The following is a 10,301-nucleotide window of genomic DNA, read 5'->3' as shown; positions in this document are numbered from 1 at the left end:
GGGCCAGTGGCGCAATGGATAACGCGTCTGACTACGGATCAGAAGGTTCCAGGTTCGACTCCTGGCTGGCTCGGGGCTATTGTTCCCTGTTCTCGGGGAAGGTGTGTACTGAGTTATTTACAAATCACTTCAGGCTGTTTTATTATGAGGAGGTCCTTATAAAACCTGTGGTGTTATTCTTCGATCACCACACAACCGAGAAGAACGGAGGGAAGATGGGGCTGGGGCGGGGCAGGACTAGAAAAGATATACAAAAGAATAGGACAAGAATCTTGCACAAATCGATTTATAATATCTTCTGCACCCACCCGTCTTGCATGACAAACTCTCCCTTTTCAGAACACTTGCCTCTTGAGAACACAGTGCTCTCTTCAGAGTTAGTGTGAATAGAATCCTCGACGAATCCTGCTAAATTTTCTCCAGTGTTCAGCTGTCCAAGTTCGCACCGAAACAAACTACAGCGATGTCATAAACAACAGAGAGAAACGTTAAGTAAGGAGGGAATCGGCAGTCAGGTGTTAAAGGAACCACGAATGAGGAGAAGCAGCTCGTAAGCGATGAGACCTTCACACAGTAAACGAGAACGATGTGGATCTTGTGTCTATGAAGTGACTGAGATGGGTTTGGGATCTGCTGGGAAGAGCTAGCAGCAAGTTTACCTGCCCCGCAGGTATCTGCAGAACATCAATCCAGCGCCGCGCATAGCGTGCATCAAGCGCAGCCCAAGCTTCGCGGCTCAAAGGTGAGGAGTCCCTGTGGTCTCTGCCCTCGAGAAGAGCCTTCTCGTGAAGGTCAAGGATGCACAGCACCCGGGTCCGCTGACAGAAGAAGGGCAGTAAATGGACGAGTTTTTCATTCCTTGTCTACTGAGACCCACGTTGAAAGAGCGCGGGAGGCGGCTGATGGAAAGCAAAGAAAAGAAAGAAGAGAAAAGAAGGAGAGCAGCTCCTTTCATCCCTGCTGAGTTGTGGCCTTTTAGGATAATCCAGCTCAAACCTTTTCTTTAAAAGCTTGGAATAGGAGATACAATTCTGGAGTCAAAAGGCAGACGCCACCAATACCACTGCCCGGGTTGCTGAGCCAATGACAACCACTATTAATAGCAATTGTGTGTGCCGTGTAGGAGACAAGTCTTTATGAATTTGCATTCTCATTCCCTTCCTACTTTCAAACTCATTGGTACTGACACCGCCCCCCACACACACACACCTTGTAGTTATGCTTCACTCTGTTTCGGGGATTTCTAACAAGGTAATGGCTATTTAGGTTATCCAGATTACTGACAAGGTAATGGCTGTTAACCACAGGCTGTAACCAACAGAACCATAAGTAAACGAACACCCTAATCAGATCTCTCAAGTGTTTCCCAGAAAAGTGAATAATAAACCACGTTCCAGTATTTTCCCCCCTTCAAATTCATTAGGAAGATTGGAAGACTTTATCATCTTTTTATTATCAACTTGAAACCTTGGTCACTATGAAACTTTACAGCTGGAAAGTTCAGATGTCATCTGCTCAGTGTGATGAGCAGGGGTTAGGGTAAAAGAGCCTAAATGGTGATAAGGTTTCCACATTTCACTTGAATTATAAAATATTTATTCTAAATACACTGTGAAAATTTAAGTGTTTATATGGAAATCCCTAGAGCAAGTATTTGGACACTTTCTGTAAGCAAAGTTTGCTGGTAAATGAATTTAGGCTGGGCGGTAACTAAATTTGCATTTCAGTACCATTCCAACAGGGTACAGAATTGGAGGAGGAGGAAAATAGAAGAATGAAAAGAGAGGAAACAAACAGAAAACAAATTATAAAATGGTAGACCTCTATTCAAAAATCGCAATAATTACCTTAAAGGTAAATGGCCTAAATACATCAATTAAAAATCACAAATTGTCAGAATGGATTAAATATAAACAGTGGCCATAAGAAACTCACTTCAAATGTAATGATAGAGGTAGGTTTAAAATGAGAGAATAGGAAAAGATACAACATGAAATCACTAATCAAAAGAAAGCTTAAGTGAATGTATTGGTATCAGCCAAAGTAGACTTCAAAGCAAAGAAATTTACCAGCAGTAATGAAGAATGTTACACAATTATAAAGGGTCAATTGACCAAGAAGACACAACAATCCTAAAAGTGTAGTCCCTGGCCACAGAGCTTCAAAACCATTCTCTTTCAATAATTAATAGATCTAGTAGACAAAAAAAATCATCGAAGAGATTGAAGAACTGAACAATGCCATCAACCAATGGATCTAATTGATCAAGATCACAATGCAAGTAGAAACAAGGATCAGTGATTGAGAGAGAGACAAGATCATATTAGAATTAAGGAATCAAGAATGGTTAGAGAATAAAAGAATGGTATCATGAAACTCATATTTTAGAAAGAGTTTCTTAGCTGTAAATACCTGGAGATTCAATTGGAGAATCTGGAAGTTGAGCATCCCACATCCACGTTTTTTTTTCTGCTATCTCTTGAGGTCAGGGTAGTATGATCCCTTCAGAACCCCAGAATCTACTGCAGTGTCTGACAAAGCGCAGCTCCCCAGTGAATTATGTACCAAATGAATGGAAAGGAAGTGCCAGGTTCAAAAGAGCTGCACAAGAATAACATTCAATAGTTGGCAAGTCATTGGATATGGGGTTTGAAGGAGGAGAATGAGTCAAAGTTGACTTGGAAGCCTAAGCCCAAAAGGCCAGTACAGAGGAGATTGGGAATTGGATAGCTGGTGTGTGAATGAATGGACTACTGTGGGGAAGAACCGACAGTGATATCGTGAGCTGGAGTAGAGAAAGAGCTCATGTTTTGCAATCTAAAATCTGGTTCTCAATTCAGGCTTTGCCATTTAGCAGCTCTAGAACCTTAAGAACATAACTTCTCTGAGCTTCCATTATATCTGGAAATTGCAAATTATTGAAACCGAGCAGGACCCTGCAGGGCCTTCCCGGGGACAGATTTCCCCCCACCCCCATCCCCCGTATCCCCTGCCTGCCTCTTGTTTGTAGAAAAGCTTTATCATCCTAGGCCTTCCCCCAGTTCAAAGAGCAAATTTAATCAGAGAAGTGAGAAAATGAAAACACAAAGGAAAGCAGTCAAACAAGACAAATAATAATATTGGTCGTTTAGCCATAAAACAAACTCAAGAGCATTTAGTTCCTCCTTAAGGGCTATGGATAATATTCTGAGCCATATCTTTCAGTTATTTTGCAGATACTAAAACTTCCACCAGATGGAAAAAGTTGACTGCATGCTGACCAGTAGTGTGTAGATCCCAGACTTGTTGGAGCCAGAAAATTGATAATTGAGTTTCCTGAAATACCACCCTGTTACCTCACCATCAGTTAATCAGGGAATTTCTCATTGGCTGATTATATACCCTGTGAATGTCTCCCTCAGACTGTGTTTTAAAACGCTTCTCTGAAAGCTTTTGGGGCGTTTGGGTCTTTTGAGCCAGTTCTCCTTGCTTGGCACCCTGCAATAAATGCTGTACTTTCCTTCACCACAACCTGATGTCAGCAGACTGGCTGTGCTGCACTGGGGCCATTGGCCCCAAGTTTGGTTTGGTAACATTATGATAAATAGTTTTGTTTCCAAAATTCAATTAGACTACATGAAATAATCTCCATAAATCTCTTAGCGTGATGAATGGCACATATGGCTGAAAAAAAAAAAAAGCAGGGAGACTTTTCATTAAGTTCAGTTTAAGTTTTTGTAGGGAAGAATGTCTCCAGTCATGTAGATGCAAGTGGAGATGTAGACTAAGACAGAGAAGTATGGACTGTAGACAAATTTGAGGGCTATTGATTCATTCAGTCAGTGAACTAATGTTAACTGGGCACCTCCTACTTTTCTTTCAACAAAGGAGATCATGAAAGGTGTAAGATCCACTGAGATCTCTGAGGGCAGGAAATACGACGTCATTCCAACACAAGACCAGCAAAAGACAGACACAATGAAGTGTCCCTAGTGCTGAGGTCCAGACGGTCCTATCTTAGGGTGAATATCGGAAAGACATGGACTCCGCCTTTCATAGGTGTGGAATCTTACCCGGGTAACATTGGTTTAAACGGAGTGATTTTCAAGTAACATTGAGTACATACACTCTTTAAAAGCTGGAAACAGATAAAGCAGATGTTCTTGGAAAATACTATTTCATATTTTACTTTCAAAACGAAAAGCTTAGGGTACCTGCCCTCTTAGCGCAGTGGGCAGCGCGTCAGTCTCATAATCTGAAGGTCCTGAGTTCAAGCCTCAGAGAGGGCAGCGTTAAGTGTTTTCACAGTCCGCCTGGCAAAGCATGTGTCATCTGTGCTTAAAGAAATCAACACAAAGGAAAATTAGCAAATGCTGCCAGGTAAGCATTTGATAAATGTCTCAATATTCTATATTTGCTCAAGAGGATGAAATCAGCTTTCTGGTTTGTTGCACCTCTTAGTGGTTTGAGTGAAATAGACAAGAAATTTAGAATACACCAGAAGACAAAATCTATACCATATTTTTGGTCTTCCTCTCCACCCGATGGAAGAAGCAGGGGAATTTTCTTTCCTAAATTCATGCTCTAAATGTCATCCAACCACAAATCATTTATTCTTTTAATTATGTAACAAATATTTCTTGTTAATGCACTGTTCTGGGTGCAGTTAGAAATTTGGAGCTCTTCCACACATCGTGTATTTCTCTATAAAAACAGCTGTGGTTGTTACAAGATTTTGGAAATATGGCACAGGAGGAGGAAGTGGGGTAACTTCTGTAGACCTCACATCTGCAACACATTCTAGAAATTGTACTAAAAGTTTATTAATTTTATGCAAATCATTTGATTTAGCCTTGCAGCTAACCCAAATATCATTATTTCTATTTGAAAGATGAAATTGAATTTCAGAGGAGTTGAATCATTTTTCTCAGGTCTAATAGCCCCAAGGAGCAAAACCAGACATGAAAAGTTGTTTTTTTCTGTATGAAAAGATGTGAGGTTCTCTTTTAATTTAAGGTATAGTCTCATAAGCAGTTTTTCTCCATACCACTTCCTTTCTTCCTTCATACATTCATAGAACAAATATTTTTAAATGAGTGGATTCATTTTTCCATTCATCAGACATTAATTCAAAATCACTTCTGTGTCTGACACCCAGGTTCAAGACTTCTAATTGTCCTTGACTCCTTCTTCTCCTTCAAATCTCTACATCCAGTGTCTTGAGACATTGTCAAATACTGTAGATCTTTCCTGCACAACCTCTCCAGAGTCTTTCTCTTTCTTCTCATTCATCTATGCCTTCATCCATTCTATAATGTTTATGGAGAATGTATTCTGTGCCAGACAGTGTACTGGGCTGGAGATGCAGAAAGACTCATGCTATTGCTAATCTCAGGAGCTAAAAAAATAAACCTCACTCAATCCCTTAATATCTTATAACTTCTTTTTCATTCTCTTCAATTCTGGTTTCCCTATTTCCTACCTATTTGGCATTCAAAATTAAAAACCTTTCATAAAATGTTACCTTGATCATGTAAGCCATCTGCGTGGAATTTTTTCAAGGGTTCTTAAGCCTCCACAGTGTTTTCTCCAATGTATGTGTCCAGGCTTTTCAATCACTGTTTCCCTCCATGTCTATTTTACACACACGCACACGCACGTACACCCCCTCCAACTGAACCAGTATATTTCTGAACACAGGATCTCTACCTCCATGCCTGTTCCTTCCATCCTGTGTTCACTCTTCATCTGTACACTTCAATGTCCATATATTTTTCCTTCGCTCTGATACGTCTCGCCTCTAAATTCCTATGGCTCTTGTATGTGACAGTATGTATTTTTGTTCTTGCATATAGTGTAAATATGTAACTTCTCAAGACCCAACTCAGCAAGAATCCAATAACTATCTCAGAAAAAATGCTAGGCGGAGGTTTCCGTGGTGTAGTGGTTATCACGCTCGCCTGACACGCGAGAGGTCCTTGGCTCGAAAGCGAGCAGAAGCAAGTGCTGCCTTTTGCTTTCCACCATCGGGAAAATTCAGCCCATCGCCTCCCCTAAAAGGAACCAGTGATCCTCCCACTTATGTTCCTTTGCTGCTTTAGTTTCGTGCTTAAGAGACAGGTAATCACAGGGCGCGAGAGAGTCATGGACATATACACACTAACAAACGTAAGGTAGATAGCTAGTGGGAAGCAGCCGCATGGCACAGGGATATCGGCTCGGTGCTTTGTGACCGCCTAGAGGGGTGGGATAGGGAGGGTGGGAGGAAGGGAGACGCAAGAGGGAAGAGATATGGGAACACATATGGGAAACTAACACACCATTGTAAAGCAATTATACCCCAATAAAGATGTTAAAAAAAAAAAAAAAAAGAGAGAGACAGGTAATCAACCTGAGATAGTCCTCCTGCATTAGCCTGGTGTTCTGCGTGAGTCCTCTCAACTGGGACGTGATCTCTTCCATCCCGTAAAATCTGAAACCTGTACTTTTGCGGCCAGACTTTTCCCAAGGCGACTTTCTCCCTTCCTTACCAGAGGAATAGGTGCCAACCGCGCGCTTGCCTCAGAGTATCTTTGAGAGGATGTGCCCTTACTCCAGCCTAATGGCCTTGACTTTTCCTGACCTTCTGGCCGGCCCCAAAAGAAGGAATGACATGGATGGAGATGGTCCCCTGAAAAACGGGAGGTGGGGAGTTAGCTCAAGTGGTAGAGCGCTCGCTTAGCATGTGAGAGGTAGTGGAATCGATGCCCACATTCTCCAGCCTTTTATCAGTTCAACTGAGGAGCTCTTGTTGATAACCGCAAATCTTCCAAAGTACAGAAGGAATTGAAAAAACGATACACTTTGGACCCTTCTCTGGGTAAGGACAAAATGGGGTAATGCTGGCTCTACTGGCCTTTGGTATGTACATGTCTCATTAATGATAAATCAAGTAGATTAAAAAAATCAAAAAACACATTGAAAATGTAACACCATGCACCAATGGGTGGAATTGACCTTATAAAGCAAAATCACAATGAGGTTCTACCGAAGAGTTGAAAGAAAAGCAAGATCATATCAAAACTTAAGAAATCAAAAATGGTCAGAGTGAAGCAGAGGGACATTATGAAAACAAATATTTTCAAAAGCATTATTTAGCTGCAAATGCCAGCGAGACTGAAAGTAGTGAAACTGGAAGAGGATCATTCCTTGTCCATATTTATCCTTCTGGCTCCAGAGATCTGTGTGGTCAGATTCGTTCTGAATCACCTGAGCCTACTGCCCAGCACAGAGCAGCTCCCCAATGAATATGTACTGACTGAATGGAAAGGAAGGGACAGATTCAAGAGGGCGTCACAAGAATAATGTTTAGTATTTGGCAGGGCAGTGGATGTGGACTTTGAAGGAGGAGGATGAGCCAAAATTGACTTGCAAGTCTAAGCCCAAAAGGCCAGCACAGAGGAGGTTGGGAATTAGATAGAGTGTGGATGAATGAGCTATTGTGGAGAAGAACAGTGAGATCACGAGCTACAGCAGGAAAAAAGATCCCAATTTGGAATCTAAAAGTCTGTTTCTCAATTCATACTTTGCTGCTTAGCAGCTCTGGGACCTTTGAAACATTACTTAACTTTTCTGAGCCTCCATTATATCTGAAAAATGCAAATCATGATACATACTTTTGTTACCAAAATTCAATTTGAATATATGAAATCATCTCCATAAATTTCTTAGTATAATTGTAAGGCTGAAACAAACAAGGAGATTTTTTTGTGGCATGTGGGATCCTCCCAGACCGGGGCACGATTCCGTGTCCCCTGCATTGGCAGGCGGACTCTCAACCACTGCGCCATCAGGGAAGCCCAACAAGGAGGTTTTTTATTAAGTTCAGTTTGTGTTTTTTGTAAGGATAATGTCTCCAGTCATGTATATCCAAGTGGAGATTTAGAGTGAGACAGAGAAATATGGACTGTAGACAAATGTGAGGAGTATTCATTCACTCAGTCAGTGAACTAATATTAACTGGGCACTGTTCAAAAGTTTCTTTTGAACATAAGGTACCAAGGAAAGTATAAGAGTGACTGAGACCTCTGAAGGTGGGAAGGGGCAGATCACTGGAACACAAGAGGGAAAAAGAGCTGCAAAAGACCTGTACAATTCTTGGGTACTGCAAGCCAGAGTGTCCAATTGCTGGGTGTATACTGGAAAGGTGTGGACTCCACAATTCCTGGATGTGGAACACTTCAGGTGCAGCTTTGGTTTAAATGGAATGATTTACAAGTAACATTGATTACATTCTTCAAAAGCTGGAAACTGATGGACATACCTGGAAAATAAAATTTTATATTTTATTTTCAAAGCAAAAAACAAGGGACGTCTGCCCTCTTAGCGCAGTAGGCAGCGCGTCAGTCTCATAATCTGAAGGTCCTGAGTTCGAGCCTCAGAGAGGGCAAGTGTTTTCATCTTTTACCAAGCAGCAACAACAACAAATATCTCCTGTTAGTCCCTTCCTCGTGGAGCTACACCCCAGTCGGGAGGAGTGGGAAAAACTGAACAAGAAGCAAGTAAGAAAAAATGCATCACAAGCACACGAGGAAATGTGTGCTGGGGTGTAATCATTACGCAGTAAAGGGGCTCGGGATTGTGGAGGTGGCACGTTCAGCTTTCAGCGGAAGAGTCAGGAAAGATACTGTGTTGGAGATGCCTTTTAGTCTCTCCTTTCACGCTTGCTGAAATCCTTGTGCCCGAAGTTTTTCTAATTCAGCTCAGTTTCAGTCTTCAGGGAATGAATCCTCCGTGTCATTGGTCTATAGACAAGGAAGGAAAACCTGAAAAAAGCTGTGAGGGAGTGAACATGGTCTGTACTGGACAGTGCTGGCCTTTCCATCTCAACATTCATGGTTTTTGGCTAGCGGGAGGGTGGACCTCTCACCTCTGTTTCCGAACAGAGAGATCCTGGTGAAAACAAGGCCTTTCCACTATTTTGTACTTGAATTTTATGGGGCAGTTGGCCTGAGGAAAGAAGGAAGGCTGTTGAGGGGCACCTAAAGAGACAAGGCATATGACAGAATTTGTCCTTCTGAAGTCTGAGTAGCCTGAGTCTGCGAGAGAATCAGAAAGACCCAGACGGTCAAACAACAAAAACAGCAACAACAAGAAAAAAAAAATTGTGAAACCAGAGGAATTCTTGGGAAAACTCATGAAAGAAGAATAGGAGTAGGATCTTTGGGTAGCTCTTCCTTAAGAAGGTTTCTTACCCATCTGTCCAACCCAACCATCCCAGTCCAAATCAACACCTTCAGAAATATCTCCAAAAAAAATGAAACAATCAGGTGGTATTTAATTTCCACAAAAACAACCCCAGATAGAATTTTTCCTCTTTGCACAGGCAGCTTAAATATGGCTTCAAATGTGTGTGTGTGGGGGGGCGGGTCCCAGGAGGTAATGCAGGAAATATATTAATCAGCATTAGTGATCGGATCCTGATGAGGTCCAAAAAAACTGAGAAAAGAGAGCATCATGATTCTGCCATGCTGAGCTGTGAAGAGCCCTTGCACTTTGCTTCTCACTGAGAGACTTCCCTTTCCCTCAACTTGAGCTTAAGCTTCTTCAGACACAAAGAATCCTTTGGGTGAAGTTCTTCGAGAACTTCTGTGAATACGTGGACCTTCAGCAAACCCAACATTTGCTTAAGTCAGTGGCACACAGTCTTGCAATAAGATAGAAAATGTCTTACATTTTGACTCTGTTGTAGGTATTTGGTAACCTGGCTCTGTCTGGGCTAGTTTCCCAGTTGCCCACAGAGGACCTTTCTTCACCTCTCAGCTCCTGACTAATACATCTTCTCATTTTGAATCAGACTTAGTAATAAGGTACCTACTTCTAGGTACTCAGTCCCTGAATCACATGTCACTTTACTACTGACAGCACCCCCCATAGCTAATGACTCTTATTGTGATTTCAATCTATTACCTCAACTTATGCCACCTTCCTCACAAAGTGTCTTATGAAGTTTTAGAAAGTGTCTTATGAAGTTTTTCTTCTTAAATTTCTTGTCTCTCCTCTAGAATATAAGGATCTTTAGGCTCAAATCACTGTGTCCTCAGTGCCTGGAGTTAAGGCATAAATATGGCATCTGTCTTAAAATGGAAGTAATAGGTAAATGGAGTTAATAGGCAGATCAAATACAAGTTAATAATTTAATAAATCATTTTATTAACTTCCAAAATGTTAATCCCTGCATCTTTCAATTCATTTTGCTCTTTCTTTATGACTTATTTGATGTTTTGAATTTTATTGATGAATGGCAGTTTATTTATAATGCATAATTTTAATTTTTCCCAGAC

The 10,301-nt window shown here is 41.4% G+C and overlaps 3 non-coding genes across 3 annotated transcripts; all 3 read left to right on the top strand.

The window, feature by feature from the left end:
* Positions 1–73, top strand: TRNAR-ACG. Its single transcript has one exon. It is a non-coding gene; the product is annotated as a tRNA-Arg (tRNA).
* A 4,122-nt stretch (positions 74–4,195) lies between these two features.
* TRNAM-CAU lies at positions 4,196–4,268 on the top strand. Its single transcript has one exon. It is a non-coding gene; the product is annotated as a tRNA-Met (tRNA).
* Positions 4,269–8,334: 4,066 nt separating this feature from the next.
* On the top strand, positions 8,335–8,407 carry TRNAM-CAU. The gene has a single exon. It is a non-coding gene; the product is annotated as a tRNA-Met (tRNA).
* Positions 8,408–10,301: the final 1,894 nt, after the last annotated feature.

This window comes from Monodon monoceros, unplaced genomic scaffold (assembly GCF_005190385.1).
Source record: "Monodon monoceros isolate NGI ecotype Baffin Bay Population unplaced genomic scaffold, NGI_Narwhal_1 Super_Scaffold_3, whole genome shotgun sequence".
Taxonomy (NCBI): domain Eukaryota; kingdom Metazoa; phylum Chordata; class Mammalia; order Artiodactyla; family Monodontidae; genus Monodon; species Monodon monoceros.
The sequence above is the reverse complement of the archived record's forward strand: the minus strand, read 5'-3'. Positions and strand labels throughout refer to the sequence as shown.